General features: G+C 38.5%; 1 protein-coding gene across 1 annotated transcript in view; it reads left to right on the forward strand.

The window, feature by feature from the left end:
• The first annotated feature begins 897 nt into the window (after positions 1 to 897).
• Positions 898 to 17,978, forward strand: part of LOC108110698 (pneumococcal serine-rich repeat protein) — a 37,670-nt gene continuing 20,589 nt past the window's right edge. Inside the window, 1 exon segment of the mRNA XM_017219835.2 lies at positions 898 to 1,144. The gene's annotated coding sequence lies outside the window, so the exon portion shown is untranslated.

Consider the following 17,978-nt stretch of genomic DNA (forward strand, 5'->3'; position numbering starts at 1 on the left):
AAAATATAGAAGATCTCTTTCTAGCAGAGAGCCGCTCCCCAACTGGGGCTGACATCATCGAGAGAGACCCAGTCTCCGGACCTGGCCAACTTGAAAAACTATAGGCCAGACTGTTGGTCTTAGCCGAGTATTTAATGCGAGCTGCGAGCACGAAACTCTTTTAGTACAGCGTTGGCGTGCGAGACAGACGGTTCGGTTTTCTGGACAGCTTTCAGACCTCAAAACGAGTTCGTTATTAAGCAAATATTAATGTGTATATATATATAGCTGTGTGTGAGCAGCAGATACTGTATGAACAACACTTTTCGGTGCCTAAAATAAAAGTATACAAATAATCTAGAAACAAAAACACGAGTAAACATTAAACAGTGCTTGGTTTGCTTGGGCTTTTTTGGGATGTTGTGACTGACTTGGAGTGCAGCCAAGCGTTGAGTGTGAAATGCAAAACTGGCGAGATTACTGAATCCGTCTCAAAGACTGAGCAGCGCGAGTCCCGAAAACAATTGCAAAGAAAGTGAAAGATCAGAGACAACGGGAAAAGGAAAAGTCCGAGAAAGGTTTCCCTTTCTTTGCGGCTACTTAAGTTTTTCCTAACTTTTACATAGATGCTATGTCAGGTGCAACGATTAGAAGTCCCCCCTAAAAAAAAACAGCTGTTACACTCAGACAATCGCCCACTGATCATTGAAACGTTTTTTTTCTTTCAATTTTTTAATAATAAATTTTTAATAATTTTTGTCCAATGCCTAGCTGACTACGCGTTTTTATTCGTATTCATCGAGAGCTGACAAAAAATATTGAAAATTAAAAGAAAAAAAATTGCCGTATACCACGCGTTTTTTGTATTAAGTCGAATTGCCATTGATTCATTGAGCCCCTTGTCTGTGTGTGTGTGTGTGTGTGCGTACGTGTGTGTGTTGGTAAATACAATCAGCAGAGCACGGCAAGAAGAAAAAAACGTAAAAAAAAACGTAAAAAACGGATAAAAAAGCGGCCAAGCGACATTGATGCCAATCGGCAGTGCATTTGTTGTTGTTGCCGTTTGCATCGGACCAGAATATAAAGAAATAAAGCCAAATAAAATATAAGCTAAAACGCCTTCAGTGGACTTCAGTTGGCTGGAAAAAAGATATCAAACGGACAGGTACGTGCAATTCGTCTCATTTTGATTTATTTTCAAGCTAACAAAAAGCCATAAATTACGGTTTATATTTTGTTAGCCATTGAAACTCACATTAATAGTAACAGAAATCAAGTGAGAGGAGCTAGGTCCTGAGACAAATTGTTGCCCAAAAATCAAAGAAACTAATGAGTAAATAACTACAGTTGATGATGCAATAAATCAGTTGAAAACATGTCCAAAATTTAGATATAGAAAATGAACATGACTTATAGAAAATCATTAAAAACAATCAAACTTAGAAAAAGTCTTTGCCTGTTGAGGTCATTGTTCTGTAGTTTCGACTTTCTGTTAATTTATTTCTCATTCAAAAACTAACAAAAACATTGCAAATAAAAGAAAGAAACATTCTCTTTTAGGCCAAGAAAGCCTTCTCATAATTATGTTTTCTCCCTGCTCCATTTTAGAGCAGCCAACAATGGAGGAGAATATTCTGATCCCTCCCTTTGTCTGATATCTAAAAGTAATATTTCCCAGTTAATTACTATGATCTGGCCAATATATCTTCTTACCACCCATTAGGGAGCCTAATCAAACGATTCTTTTATATATATATCATGATTCATTAATATATTTTCAAGCAATTGAGGTTCAATGATTCTAGTGCTGGGCATGAGTTCACAGACTGCCCATTAGTCATCGGAGTGTCCAGACCAGAACTCACTCTGGCCTTATGTGGCTAGTTGTCTGGTTTTGTACCTTTCTTTCTTACATATTTATATATCTAAAAGAAATCCAATCCTAACTGCTTCTTTAGTGATATTTATGACTATATCCAGTGATTTCGGGGAGGACAAATGTCGCTTTAGGAACTGGCGGACCGCATTAGTGCAAATTGCCAAAAGGTGTTGGCCCCAATTGTCACCTCCGCCAGAGATATTGAAACGAAAAACTGGGCGCGGAACTCAGAGCTTATGGCATATTGCATTACCTCGTCAACAAAGTGCGATAATACTTGATTTCTGTACTTCAACACGGTCTTTTATATGTATATTTTATGGGCACGCGCCTTTTGGGTCGTTTTATCGGTCGTGCTGAATGTCAAGAGTTAGAACTTGAGGCGATCGTGGCAGTCGAGGTTGACATTAAGACCGTTTCAACAGAGTTTTTTTAATTAACTTGAAGTTTTTTAAAGGATTTAAGCATAGCATATCCCTTGTTGAATCAAGAATCAAATTAGTTGAGCTTCTCACGTTTACTTTTCCATTTCGTATTCCCAAATTGCAACTCACACTTTACTTTACACACCCTTTTATGACCAGAAAAGGCTTAATGGTTGATGCTGCCCAAAATTCAAACTTTTTGGAATTTCATTTTGCATTGCCAATAATTTTTAATGATATTTTTGACATTTTTGAATGAGCTATTGTTATATTTTCATCAAATAAAACGAAAAATAAAACAAACAAATTCATAATTATTAGCTTTGCCTTTTATGGCTGGGGAATAAATAAAATTCTTTATAAATCATTTTCTAGCTAATGTTTCCAATGAACTCTGCCTGGCTTTGCAATTTGTTTGCATTTCGCAACCAAATATTTATCTTTTGGCATTAACTTTTTGAGGCCTGAACAGGATGTTCGAATGTGATTCATAGAAAATATGGTTAATAAAGCCTGGGTCAAGGTCTGTGGCTAGCTATGATGAGCTCAGAAGCAGGCTTGGACTTCCAAGGAAACGAATTGAAGTTTTCTCATTAGTTTAGCTTGCCAGTTTTTCCAATCCTTTCATTTTTCATCATCCAAACAGCCAGCCTTAATTAAACCATAAACACCTCAAAACATGCTACCATATTTAACACACGGCAGAACCCCACACATCGTGCCGGTGACCCACCCATCACCACTGGCAAACGACCCACACGACATCGATTTCTTGTTTCATTTTTCATTTTTTCCCCCTCATTTTTTTCAATTTCCAAGACAATGCCAAATCATTGAGCAGCCAAAAAACTGCAGCAAACAAACACCTCCGCATAACAGACAGCGACCACGATCCACCGAGCAGTGAGCAGTGAACAGGCATAGAGGAGGCCCAACCTAAAGACATGTTTAATCAATTTAAATTACCTTCAATTAGGCTCTTTGTTCGTGGTCTCGTGGACATTGCGAAAAGTCTTTCGGCTCTCGGCATCTCTGCATCTCCAGCATCTGCATAAATGAAATGCAAATGAGGAAAATGCCACTAATTTGTTCAGATTCCCCGAGTCTGAAATGGATGCATGAATATCTAACTTCAGAGTTGGCCAATGCTGGCAATTAAACAGTTAATGGCTTCATTCGATATGCATAATGGACAGACTTTCAGAGGGGGGACTCTGGTGGGTGTCGGCTTCGATTTTTATAAAAATGCAAATTTTCCTTTGAGTCATAAAGTGATTTAATGGTGAATCGAGTGCGGACAGATTGGGCAGGGCAGGAGGATATTGTGATTAGAATTTATGGCGGCTCTGAGTGTTTTTTTTAATGTCTTTCTAAGCTGATCATAAATGCGATTAATAGTAGATTTCTGAAACGATTTCTTTTGATCAAGGGCCATTAAAATGTTATAAACAAGTTTTATGAAATCTTTTGTATGAAACGTTTTATATAAAGTTGTTTTTTCTTACATGAAAATAACTTAAGCTTTACTAATCTTCATCTCATTTGGAAATGTCAATAGCCCAAAAGCTGAAAATCCTCTTAGGATTTCTTGACTTTAGCCAGTCTTTGCAAGACGAAAGACTTAGGACACTAACTTTCCGCTAACCTGCATATAATTAATCTCTTTATCCAAACTCAGCCAGTCCGCTTTAAGTGAAAGTTTCCATGGCCAATCGTCTAAATATCAAAGTGCCTGCAGCTCGTCAACTGTCAACCCAATCCACCTCCCATCCATCTGTTGCCATTTAAATGAGCCATCAAATCGGCACCCCAACCGAGACGCGTCTCCTGAGCTGTGTCATTGAACCAAACAAATCAAAGCCGCTTACTAAAAGTCGCTTACAAAAACACACTCTTAGGATTGATGACAAGCCCGGCAATGCCAAATGACAATTATTTACGCGGCAAAGTGTCATAAAAAATAGTGGAATGGAAAAAAGGCTGCGGAAAAAACTTAAACTAAAACCAGAAACCAGAGCCAAATGACAGCCAGCAAAAAGCCGAAATGTGTTTATTGACGTCATTTCATGAAACCAACAAGCCGACAGGCAAAACAAAAAACAAAAACTTACTTTTAATGTGGAGAAAATCCAGGCTCTGTCCGGGCTTGGCGGGAGGATACGAGGGAGTGGACTGGTGGCCAAAACCACCGCCGCCCGCTGAGCCATGACCAAAGCCCAAGCCAAAAACTGCTTGCGAATTGTAATAATTGCAAACAATTACAGAGACACCAAAGCGAGGTGGAAAAAATGGTAGCTATGTGTGGGGCAAGGGGTGGCAACGACTTTTTGATACCCAGCAGAAGGTGGTTAGAGAGCTCCTTTAAGAGATATTGGTACCCCAAACATTCATATTATCTCGAATAAAACTAGCCACTGAGCCTTAAGCTTCATGATTAAACATTTCGCAGTTGATTTTTATTACCAACAATCTTGTTATACATTTAACCATGAACACCATTTCGCCGAAACTGCCTCATAAAATCGAATACCCTTGTTAAAAAGCACTCATTGGATAGCATTTCGCGGACATCAAACTTTGGCCATTGTCTTGTCTCTGATTTTACGGGAGTTTGTGGAGCATATTAGCTCCTATTGGGGGTTAGCTTCTTATAGCCATCATATGGGTGCAGGGAAGCCATATTAAAGGCCCATTAGTTGAGGTTTCAGTTCGGTTCAGTCCTGACTTGGCTCCTGTCTCAGGCCCAGCATTTTGTTTATTTATTTTTACCAGCCTGCATAAATTATGTTCACGATATTCTCTTGTCTAGAGGTACGTCACCTTTGGGCTCTTTTGTTTTTTTTAGGGGATTTTTTGTGGGTCTAGTATGGGCTTAAAGTGGTGCTGCCAATTACTAGCATGAAGGTCTTTGACTGCGCAATCTTTGGCCAGCAAAAAGAGCTAGAAAATTCGTAACATTTCTGTTGCTGTCTTAGTTTTAGTTGATGTTGTTATTTCATTTCGGTTTTGTTATTACTTTTTATGACTCGTTTTTCATGCTTTTAATTTGTACGTCGCTGCTTATCCCATGAAGTCGAGCAATTATATTATTTATTATTGCCTCCCCGAATGTTTTTTCCAACCAAATACATATGTATTGTGAATGCTTTTCACGCTCTTGAGTTGATTGGCTTGCAAAACGCTTACGATATGGCAATGAAAACGGTTGTACAATGTATCTGAGAGATAATCGAGATTTTACATGCTAGTCTAATGCCATGGCTATCCATGGCATTGAGTTATATTTTCCTTCATTTTTTATTTTTATCAATCATTTCCCACTTGCACTTTCTGTCATCGCTGCAAGAAACCTGATGGCCGACAGATACAATTTTTTTCAATTAACTGCAATCCGCCGATCGCCAATTAACTTTTACACGATTTCTAAATGGAAAACTTTGACAGTCGATCGCAGTTTTTCCGTTAACCCACTTAGCTGGGCTCAGCCAATTGTTTGCACAGTTAATTTGTTTTAACATTTATAATTTAATGTTTTAATTAGCCTTAAGCTAAGTTCATTAATCAGCCAGAAGTCCAACTAGAAGCCAGCTTAGGTTAATAATTGCCAAAAAAAAAAAAACTTCTGGGCTTAATTGCCAGCCAGCAATTTAAAAGCAAACTGACAAATTGCAAGCAGCACGCGTAAACATAAAATATAAATAAAATTATTTATTTTTAGCCCGCATTTGGTAATAAAAAGTTTAATTAATATTATGTGGGAAACTAAGACTTAAACTGGGTTTAATATGAAAATAAATAAGTGGACATGACCTGGATGGTAAAAAGTATTTGAGATCTTGCCAGAAGTACTTTAAGTTAGGTTAAAGTTTAAGTTTATAAATTAATGAAGTATTTATAATGAAGTATTTCTACTTTCTGGGCTTAATTAAATATATTTTCAACTTAAACTTCAGACAAAATCTAAGCTAAATTTCTTTTTAAACCAAAATAAAACAATTTCAACTTCATAAGTTCATTTTCTTAGCTTAGCTCTGTTAGCTGTTTTGATAGCTCAATTTCCTCTGTTTACACATTCCGGTCGTTAGAAAAGTTCAAGTTGAATTTGATTAAGGCTGGCTAATTGGATGGCATTATATTATATAACAGTGTTTATATGGGGCGATATGCAAATTTGTGTCGGCACACACGTGAAGGTCATTGCTGACCTAGAATTAAAGACAGAAATGGCTTTGAGGTGCGATAACTGGGCGAGGAAATAAGCAATTTCAGTTTATACACTTTTCGGGCTGACCCTGAAAATTAATTGAGTTGGCAGCAGGGCGGGTTGGAATACTCAATAATACTCTCTATTTTGTAGACATTATTGACGGCTTTTGGCCTAGTCAGGTTTTTAATGAGTCCAATGGCCCAGCAGGTTCAGCTATCTTTCAGGGTGCAGTGTCTTTTTCTTTTTCGTTACTCAATAGCAAAATGCGGAACTGAGATATAATTTTCCTATATCTTGCGGTTGTGCCCGACACTCCGACAGACATTCGAACATAATTTCCTTAAACTTTTCTCCAACTCCAACATTCTGCGTTTTGGCGGCTTTCACTTTTCCATTTCGCTGTTCACTTTTCCTTAACAACTTACTTTTGTATCGATTATTGATTATTGCTCTCATTTTGGTCAATTTTTTCTTTATATTTTTGTTTTTTCTTTGCTTTTGAAATGAAAAGTTTTCGTTTCGCCATTTGTCATAATTAATTTCTGCGCTTTATGATTTAATTGTTGAAAGAAATGGCAGCCAGCGACTGAACATTTTGAAAGTCATTAGGTGGGGATCTGGGGATGGCTGAAAGTCTTTTATGCCAGCGCTCTACTTCGACTTTAGACGTGATGCGGTGTGATTGAGTGTCGTCGTAGGTGATAAATCGACCACAGCGAAAGTTTCAATAAAAATCGACGTATTCGGGGTGGGAAAGATACAGAGATTGATCTCGAATTCGCTGATTTCGAGAAAATATATCAAAGAACTCTATTTTGAGGGAAGGGTGTAACCTTTTCTAGGCCAAAAGTTTCAGAAAAGAAACATCTTTAATGCCTTCTTAGCGATATTTCTGAGAATTTCTCCCTAATCCCTAGAGTTTTATCTTAATTTCATAAATATCTGTAAAAGTCTAATCTAGACCCTCATTACTAGAAGTAAATTTCCCAATTCCACCTACAACTTACACTCCTTCACCCACTGCATAAGGAAATCTTCTCCAATTTGGCAATTTCCCTCCCTGATTGCTGACCAACATTATTTACCAAAAAGTCCCAGTCATCCTCTTGGCAGATTTGCATTCAAACTTATGGCCAAACCACCTCATTATGTTCAGAGTTTGAAAGTTGTATTTTGCATTCAATCGGCGTGTTAATCAGCAATTTAGAATATTTTCCAGCTTGCAGTTTTTTTTTCCACTTTTCGGGCCGACAGAGCTCAGCACAAAAGATCTCCAGCGGTGGAGGGCCCAGATTTCATTTCCTGTTTCTTGGACACTTTGTGGCTGTTATTGTTGTTGTTGGTGGCACAGCTGTTGCATTTATCATGTAACTCACACAGAGACAGACATCTGAGGGGGGGAAGAGAGGCGGTAAGAGGTGGTAAGAGCCCTTAGAGCCCCGGCCAAACGAGCTGCCGCTGCTGCTGCATTGATTTCCTTTTTGCTATCTTGACAGCATTAACTTTCGGGGTCCACCAGGGGGTGGTGGGTGGGTTGGGGGGCCAACACTTCGACAGAGACAAACGAAATAAATGCGCGATCGGGCGATAAACTATTTTTAAAGACAGCCACAAAAGGAACTAACAACCCAGCAGCCGCAGAGGCAATAACAACAGGAAAGAAATAAGCCTCGCAATGATTCAGATGGGGGTTAGGGTAAAATGATGCCCTAGAAATACGGGTTAAAGGGTATATAGGTTGTACAAAAAGTTGACAAGCTCGTGAAAAAACAACGGTTAAAATGCTAAACTTAGTTATAGTTAAAGACTGATAATATAAACCTAACTAACTTGGCTTTCAGTGAATGATTTTCAATTTTTTATTATAAAAATGGTTTAAGATCCCCTCCTTAAAGTGTCATCCTGTAACTGCAATCAATATACCCAACTAACTAACTAGCTTAGCTGGGCAATCAAAAGACACCTTGAAATGATTTCTCACACAGCGAGACAGAGATGGCTAAAACCGAGGAGTTTGGGCCCCTAACAAGCTGCAGCACTTAGGATGCTCTGGCCAAGACCTCTTCCTTGGCTTCTTCTCGTTTTGAGTCAGATGCTAGCTGAGAAAGAGGGTCGAGAGTCGAAATCCCAATGGCTGTTTGTTTAAGGCCTTGGTTAGCTTTAAAAGGAGCTGCGGCTTATTTCCTGCTGCTGCTGCTGCTGCTGCCTAAGCTGTCTGTTGCTATTGCCATTCTGCACAGACAGAGTTCTAAGAGGCATCCTTTTGTCTTTTGGCCAAAAGGCATCAGAGCTTGTTAGCCAGCCAGTCCAGCTGCTGTCTGTTTTCTGCCATTTCAAGTTTGTCGCTTGTACGTACCACGTACTTGCAGTATTGACCATTTTTAGCCTTTTAAGTACACTTTGGTCATTGTTAAGTACTTTTGCGTGTCAGGGGCGCATTCAAGTCTCTTTGGCTGCCTTTGGGGGCACATGTTTTAGCTGGTTATTTATGGGAAAAGTGTCAGTGCTAATCAAATGGCTGAATCACAATCTATTTGGTATGTGCATTGCATTGTTGCCAGCTCGTATTGTATTGCCATTTCGAAAAGGTCGAAGAACTAGAAAGATTCTACCCATGTTCTATGCATTTTTTCGGTCCATCCGCCAAAAAGGCGATTCGGATCTTTAGAGCACGGACGTGCAGTGTTAATGTCACTCTAGTTTTTTGGTAGTTAACCAGTTCCTTGATATGGTTTCCTCCATCATAACCACTCCGGTGCCCCATTCACAGAGCCATAAACTGCAGTTTTATGGCCAGCGTGTGGCAACCCATGCGGAATATTCCAAATGACGCAATTCGGCGACACATATCCAGCAGATACTTTTCGTTTGATCTTTATGCAGAGACACGTGTGGCCCGACAAAAATTTGTCATCGCCCACGCAACGGGATTACAATAGAACTCACGGAAATCTGATCTTTAGCCCTCGTTCATTGACTGACATCCATCAGGGTACCACTTTGCGACTCAATTCAACCTAACCTAACCTTACTCAATGGCAGATCTGGCCAACTGATGGCAAAGCCTAAGCAAACAAGTTCTGCGGGTCAACGTTTCATGACCTAACGGCAAAATCGCAAAAAATTGGTAAGATAAAGTCCCAAAACGTGTGACGGACAATCGATATGGAAATTAGCCAAAAAGAAAGAAGAAATAACGTAATCGGAGCTAGAAATTAAATCGTCTTAATGAGCAAATGAGAAAGGCGAGACATGAAAATAAGATGCAAACTTTTTATTAACAACTTTTTAACAAGCATGTGACAGTAAGTAATTAATAAGAAGAGAAGAAGTAACTCGTAAATGTACGTCATGCTAACTCTTGTGAACTCAAGAACGGTGTCTTTGAAGCTTCTTATCCTGTAAAACTTAGCAGAACAAAGTGTTTCTACGAAAAGAAACCCTCTTACACGCCATTCAGGCAACGTAAAAATGAAGCTGTCATCGATTATCTGAATTATTTCCGCGTGCAACTGTGAAACAACGAAACCGAAAAGCAAAATAAATAAATAATGAAAATTGAAATCTTGTTGGTTTTTTACTTTTTGTCCAAGACAAAGAACGAACAAAGAGCCAAGCGAAATTCCCTCAAAAGCATTTCAGCTGTCAAAAGCCTGTCAGTCTGACGGATTGCTCGACCGTTTTGTCTTTTATTTGGCAACGTCTGTTTTCATTTCGGTTTTTCTCTTTCATTAAGTGCAACAAATGCCGCAGAGCTGCCCTTTGAGCTCGTTGTTTTCGAAGCAAAACGCAAATTACACAAAAAACGAAAAAAAAACAAGAGGAAACGCTATAGTCGAGTGCCGCGACTATAAGATACCCGTTACTGTTTTACACAAATTTAAAATATTAATTTTGCTAGTGGAAATTCACAAGGCGCCACCTATTGTCAGAGGAAGTATGTTGAGTATGCTTATAGTGACGTCACTGCCTATGTGAGGCCTTATAACCTTAATTTCTTTATAAATAGCGAAATAATGTTCCGATTTGAAAAATCTTTTGTAAATCGATAGATATTAACAGAAATAAGTTACACAAGGTCAAACGAAGGCATTCATAATAATATTATAGACTCCACAGTTTTCCGCGGTTTGTGGGCGTTAGAGTGAGCGTGGCCGGATGCAACTTCGTGGCAAGTTGCAGAGGCATCTCCTTAATACGTGTTCCTAAGCAAAATTTTGTAGCTCTTATAGATTTCGAGAGTTTTGCATTTTTGGTTTTTCGAGTTTTGTGGGCGTGGCTTCATCGGAAAAAACCAATTCGCATTGGGAGTATTATTAAAACCTACATGCTTGATCCGCACTTTCTATCTCTTATAGTTACCGAGATATCAACTTTTCTAAAATATCCGAAAACCGTCTTTTGAGCCTTGTGGGCGTATGGGTGGGTGTGGCCGGATAGTAGAACCACTATAAGATGCGCTAGCATCTAAAGATTATACTTTCTGAATTTCAACTTTCTAGCTCCAATGGTTCCTGAGATTTCAGCAATTTTAGTTTTTTGCGATTTGTGGGCGTTAGAGTGGGCGTGGCAGGATGCTGTAATAAACTTGCGCTGTCCCGGGACCTCAAGAATCTTCATGGTTAATCTCAACTTTGTATCTGTTGTAGTTCCTGAGATCTCAGCGTTCATACGGACGGACGGACGGACGGACGGACGGACGGACGGACGGACGGACGGACAGACGGACATGGCTCAATCGACTTCGCTATTGATCCTGATTAAGAATATATATACTTTATAGGGTCGCAAACGCTTCCTTCTATCTGTTACATACTTTTCAACGAATCTAGTATACCCTTTTACTCTACAAGTAACGGGTATAAAAATAAACGAAATTAACCGTTAAGTTGTGTAATTTCACCCAAAATGCTAACGGCAATTCATAATTTCGGTTTTTTAACAAGTCATTCCGTTTTATTAGCAGGGATTTTTCATCCCAGTTCTGGGGTGAGTAAGTGAAAAAACAAAAGACTTAAGCGACGAACTTGCTCGAAATGGGCCCAGGAAAGTTGTAAACCAAAAATAAAGAACCTACATAACTGTGACTCAATGGGAACAAATTATAAAGAGGGGAAATTTCATGACAAAAACGAAAAAATCAGATTTTATTTGTCTCTGCCGTTGGATGATTTCCAGTTTCCAGTTTTAATTAGCATATTGATGCGAGCAGCCATGAGACGGCAGCCAACTTTTGCCCCCTGTTCTGTCTGTGTTGACGCCCCCACATCGGCCAATGATCAGCAAAGTAAAAAGCAAAAATTAACTTTAATTTTCAACTGTGAGTGACCATCGGACCAGCAGCGGCGGCGGCAGCGGAAGAAACTGGTTTCCTCTGACCAACAGATGTGACTTCGAATGCGTTTCCAACTGACACCGAGTGGCAGAAGGAGGCGGGAATGCTGGCTATGGTGAAGATCTAAAAGCTAAACATGGTATTATAAAGTGGAACGCCTTCAAAGTCAAGTTCAATGACGTACTCATGCCATCAAGTACTGAAAATACTCGCGGCAAGTATCAGGAAAGGTTCGTAAAGATAAGATACGTTGTTGTACGACCATATACTCGTATTCTCCTATATGGCAATGACAAAGCAAACAAAACAAGCCAAAGCTAAGCCAAGCTTAGTTGGGCATAAAGAACAACAACAACAATACTGACTTGTTAAATAATTTATGTGATAAGGCTGATTGCGAATCGTGTTCAATTTGCATATCTAATAGGCCATAAACTGCTTCTGTTGCATGAAATTAGTCAAACAAAAAAAGAAGAAGAGGTACTACTCATTGTAGAAGATGGAGCACTGAACACTTTCTCCTTCCATTGTTAGACAGTTTCGAGTTCCCAAAGAACCCTCGAATAATGCCAAGTTCGTTTGTTTTATTATTTTACTTATATTTCTTCTGTCACGCCTGACAAATCACTCCACTTTTGACTTTCTTCTCTGTGAGACAACAAACAAGTATAAAGTTATTTTATTTGACTCTTTACCATGCATATAATTACGGTCTACTGCCATTCTACTATTGCCAAAGTACTTTTCTTCGCTTTTGCTTTCTGTTTAGGCCATGTCGCCTATTGTGACTGTCTTGTCTGTGAACCACAAATTGACAGAAAGGCGACTCGAAGAATGTGTCATAAAATGGTGCAAAATAAAGTGAACTGAAATCGGGAGAAATGTCAGAGATTTCTCACACAGCAGCAATGCCAGTTGCCAGATGTTGGGTGAAAGTCGTTTGCTTTTTGGTATTTCACTCTATAGTGGGTACTTTAGATATATAATTTTGTGTAATGACATTGGAAGACACGATTGGTGTCGACGAATTGGAGAATGAAAGTTCTGTCTTAGGGAAAGGGAGTTTGGAAGTTGTGGAAAGTCGTTAAGTGCTGGAGTTCTATTTTGATGACTGAGAATCAGGAAGTAACCATTAAAACAGAAGAAGTTTAATATATGAAGATTGACCCATAAGTTTTTAGTCATTTAATTTAAAGAATATATGCTAACTAACTTGACATTTTAAGTACCATACATGTAGATGTCTTAGATGTGTTCAAATTCAACTTACTAGAGAGTATTTTGCTAACATAAATACAAGAAAGCGTGCACATATTTAGTGAAGCTTTTGTGTTGGTTTGCAGCTTTGCACTGAGAAAAAGAAAAACATCTTCTTTTTTCCAACCAATTCATCACTCAATTCGACACACACATCGATGGTCCACTGTAAAATAAACTGGAAAGTGCAAACAGAAGTTACAAAAAAATAAATTCCAAGTGTTCCAAGATGATCCAGGGAAAAACAAGAGCAAAATATTACAGTTATCGATAAAAGGAGTCGAAAGGAGGGAAGCGAAAAATAGTGGAATAGCAAGGAGTTCGAAGATAACCGAGAAAGAAACAAAAACAAAATATATTACAGTTAGCTAGAGAATGAGGCGGAAAGGGGAGAACGAAAAATTGTTAGTGGGATAGCAAGGAGTTCGAGGATAACAAAATATATTACAGTTAGAGACGGAATGAATTGCTAGTGGAATAGCACGGTGAGAGCTCAAAGCTTATGGGAGAGCAAGCCCAAATGAAGAGAGCATTTACAAAAACATATGAGCACTCAGGCGTTGACCACCCCTATCTTAGATCCTCAAAACAGAATCCAAATTTGTTATCTTTGAGCTTGCATGTTAACATTGTTAGCTCTTTGAAGATCAAATTTCTCCCGGACCTGCTAGAACATATTATATATAGAATTGCTAAACCTAAAAATAATGTTAAATCAATCTAAATGGCATATCTCCCGCTGTCAATTAAGATTCTAATATCCGTGGGTGTTTTTTGGCCAGCAGGAGGAGTCTTTCAACCGATTTAACTCCATTTATGTAAATGAAAGCCCAATCTATCTTAATCTGCGAACAAAATTCGCACACCACCCATGTCAATTTATCGTGGCATCGCCAACTTCATATGCAAATTTGGCCACTCTTTCATTGTTAATTTTTTGTCTTTCTTTTGGTATCTTTGGCAAAATTTTGCATGTTTTTCTCTACCTTCTCTTGCCAAAATCGAAACCAATTAAAGCCAAACAAAAGACTGGGCGACAAATGCGCGCACACAGCTTGTTCGAGAGTTGTTCAAGGCTGCAGATTAGCTGGCGACAAGAAATGAGCGACAAGCAGCGCAAATCAATCAGCAAATAGCGGCAAATTATTATGTAAATTATAATTTCTTAGTGTCCGTTGTTGTCTCGCCGACAAAATAAAAAGTAAAAGTGTTAAACAATGATGAAATTATGTTTCAGCGGCTGACAAAAAGGAAACCATGAAAAATATGTTTACGGCTCATATTTCACTTAAGCGAAAAATGCAAAAATTCGACGAGGGGCCTTTTTTTTAGGGCCACCCAGATGGTTTTGCCTTGTAGGCGTCACTTGTAATTAAGTTTTGAGGCCCTCCAGCTACCAGCTAGCCAGCTTTCCAGTGCGGTAACCCTTTTCCCTGTTGTTACGCTTCATTTAATATGCAGTTCCTGATTTTGATTCGCTTTTTCTTTTCGCTCCGTCTGTTCGCATGGCCAAACGGCTCATTTATTTTGTCACATTCAAGCCACAAATGCATGTGGGAGCAAAGGCAAAAGGAAAAAAAAGAAGGGCGGCTACATATTTTGTGGCCAGATCTTTCAAGTCCGATAAACCCTGGATGTTGGCTTTATTTATTGGCTTGTTTCACTTTCGGGCCAAAACCGCTGTGAGGGCGGCTCGTTGTAAATGTTGCCTGACAATTGCAGGCGCCGCGGCATGCAACTCAATTTGTTTGCCCCGCTGAATGGTATTTATGTGACGAACTAAATTTAAGTTCAGCCAGACAGCTTTGTCATATATTATTGTTAAAATGCAGAGACTGATGGCTTTGGCCAGGTCTGTCAGTGACTCATCAACTAGGGGGTTTTTGAATATGAGTCAAGAATAAATTACAAATCAAAACCAAACATAAAGATAGTTGAATGACAAACATCAAGGATTAATAAAGTTTAGCCTCTAAACAAAAGGTATGTTGAAAAATTGATTTTTAAATACAAATTTGCTTAGGAATGTGAAACTGTATACAAATTCCGTTATAACTATTTCAAGGAGAATGAAACTTAACTTTTTATCAATGAAATCGAAAACATCTCCCTGCCTGAACACCACAAAGTAAACAAACTTGCTTGTCCAAGCAAACATAGCCTCTCTTTATGTTTACTGTTGATTCAGCCTATGCTTGCTAATTAAAAACTCCAATATTTACCACCGATTCAAAGCCAAGTGCAAGTGTTAAAGCTAACGGTTTCGAGATGATTAACAGCCGAAAAATTTATAATTTTCGTATTTTTTTAGAGCGTCATAAATATCGAAGACATCTGCGGATGAAAACTTTCGCAAAATTAGCTTTCAACTTTTCCGTTTTCGTTGGCCAAGTTGGATGTTACACAAGTTGGGTATAAAATTGCACATTACGCATACGCGCCGTATGCATATTACGCATACGCACTGGATGGCTAGATGACTTATGTGTGTTTGTGTTTTGGGGTGCAGGTAGCGGAAAATTGATCGCACGGGCTGGGTTGTGGGCGTCAGCAGGAAATCATAAAATTACAATTTTCATTCGACGGAACAAGTATATATATCATTATAGTTACGGGTATATCTATGATATGTCTGTACATTTAGAGACACGGCAAATGCAAAATAACAACGACCGCAATTACCTGTTTCGTGGGCAGAGTGTGAATGGCTTTAGAGGCTGGAACCTGTCTCTGCTTTTGGCACTTTGGCCAGCCCAGTCTATAATTATGTAATTTTGTAATCTGAGTGAAATGCTCGAAGGAATACTCTCGACAAATATCAACTCAACTTACAGTAGACCTGCTCATTTGCCTAATTAAATAAGAAATGAGAGAGAGAAAACAAATGCGGGTGCTGCTAATTGGCTAGAATCGTTATTCCATCGTCTATATAATTAACCGATTTGCGCATTTGTCTATGGCTCAGCATGTAGCATACGGAAGTCAGACAAAGACTCGAAGATTATTTTGCGTGTGACTAATAACGACTGCTAAACGAAAGCCTGCCCCTATCCAAGTTCAGTTTGAAATTAGCAAAATCTGAAACAAAAATATATTATATATGTGAATTATTTTCCAAGCTTTATCCAGTCATAGCAAACTAAAGTATTATAGACCCAGCCCAGGTATTAAAAGACGGAAGCCAGCCTCCATTGTGGTTTCTTTCATATGTAGATAAATATATTTGTGCTTAGATATATCAATAGACTCAAAGAGGCGTTGCTGTTCAATTGTGGCGGCAATCAAAAAGTTTTTTATATTCTCATAATTGAATTGTAGCAAAGCAAAAAAAATGTTGAAAAATGAAGCAGACATCAAAAGGCGATTGAGACACACAAATCATGAGGTTAAAGATTGCTGTTGAAAGGTAAAAAGAGATAAGTTAAAAATAGAAATAATAATGAGAAAAGAAGTCAATGTATGGCAGAATCAGAACAAGGGAAGCATTTAATTGAAAAAAAACCAAGAAAGAACTGGAAGTGATGGAATATCAGAATCAGCTTAGAGAACTCCAAATTTTTCCATGACTTTTGGCTACTTCTTAATACAAAATACTAGTTTGGTGTATAAAACATAAACTGATATTGCATTAACTTACCTTGCAGCTGTCTTAACACCTTTGCCAGACAGAGTTTGTAAAACTAAAACTGACAATTTATTGTTGTGCCAAGTTTTCTGTTCACACTTGCTGCTGGCCAAGCGTGCTGCCGTGGCTTCTGTTTTTGTGTGTCGCACAAATCAAATTCAAATTAGAACACACGAAAAACACGCAAGTCCAAGCCAATTATGCAAATTCCCAACTGTCTGTCAGCCTGTCCCATACTCTGCCTCTCTGAAAATAACAAGAACGATTTGCATATCGGTCAATTGTTGCACGATTTTCGTGCTCTCCGCACGCGTTGCAAATACACAAAAGTGTGAATTCGAATTCCTCCAAAACTCGTTAAAATTATTTAAGCCAAATATTTTTACTGTAACGCACATTCAATGCCAATTGCTGCCACTTTTTAGGCTTGAATTTGTTGTGTTTATTAATAAACATGGACCTATTGTTTTTTATATTTCAGCCCACTCAAGTTTTGACTATTTTTAAATTGAATGGCAAGTGGGCGGAGGGTAATGCAAAACCAAAAATGAGGGATTAACCTACATAGGGACACTTAAGCTGCGAAGAAATAACAATTTCAATCGAATTTGTGGCGAATTACGCATCCGATTGATATTGAAAAATAACTCGAAACCAATACGAAATCAACCGCAGAAACCTCAAGCAAAATGACTTTCGTTTTGGCCAAGTATTGTAACAAAAATAACCGTTGTGAACGTAGGTATTTCCTTACTGCGGTTGGGTGACAGTCAAACTGTAAAAAGAGTACATATAATAGTAATAATTACACTGACCTTCATCGTCACTTCATTGTTGGTTGGTATGGACTAAAGTCAGTCGCCCAGTGCACGTTGGAAAATGTATTTCTGTGGTTAGGTTAACCTGCAGCTAGAACGCGACTTCTAGATAACAGAACAAGGAAAGTTCTCTTCCTAAAAACTATAAATTTTTAAACCAAAAACTAGCCACTCAAAACAAAAGACTTAAGCAACGAACTTGCTTATCTCATTACCAACATCCCCCGCAGCTTTAATGAATTCAATTTGCGTTTTTTATTCGCAATCAGCATAACCTTTTGGCCAGTCGCCAAAGAGTATAAATCAAGCGATAGGATAGCATTAATAAATTGGCCATACTTACGCCCCAGTGCCCGCGGTGCCCAGTTCCATGTCATTAAATTTATGCCACTGCTTAATTACACTAAATTACGCCTAATTAAATTTTAATTAACACAATCAACTAGTATTCGC

The sequence above is a fragment of the Drosophila eugracilis genome, unplaced genomic scaffold (assembly GCF_018153835.1).
Source record: "Drosophila eugracilis isolate 14026-0451.02 unplaced genomic scaffold, ASM1815383v1 contig_353, whole genome shotgun sequence".
Classification (NCBI taxonomy): domain Eukaryota; kingdom Metazoa; phylum Arthropoda; class Insecta; order Diptera; family Drosophilidae; genus Drosophila; species Drosophila eugracilis.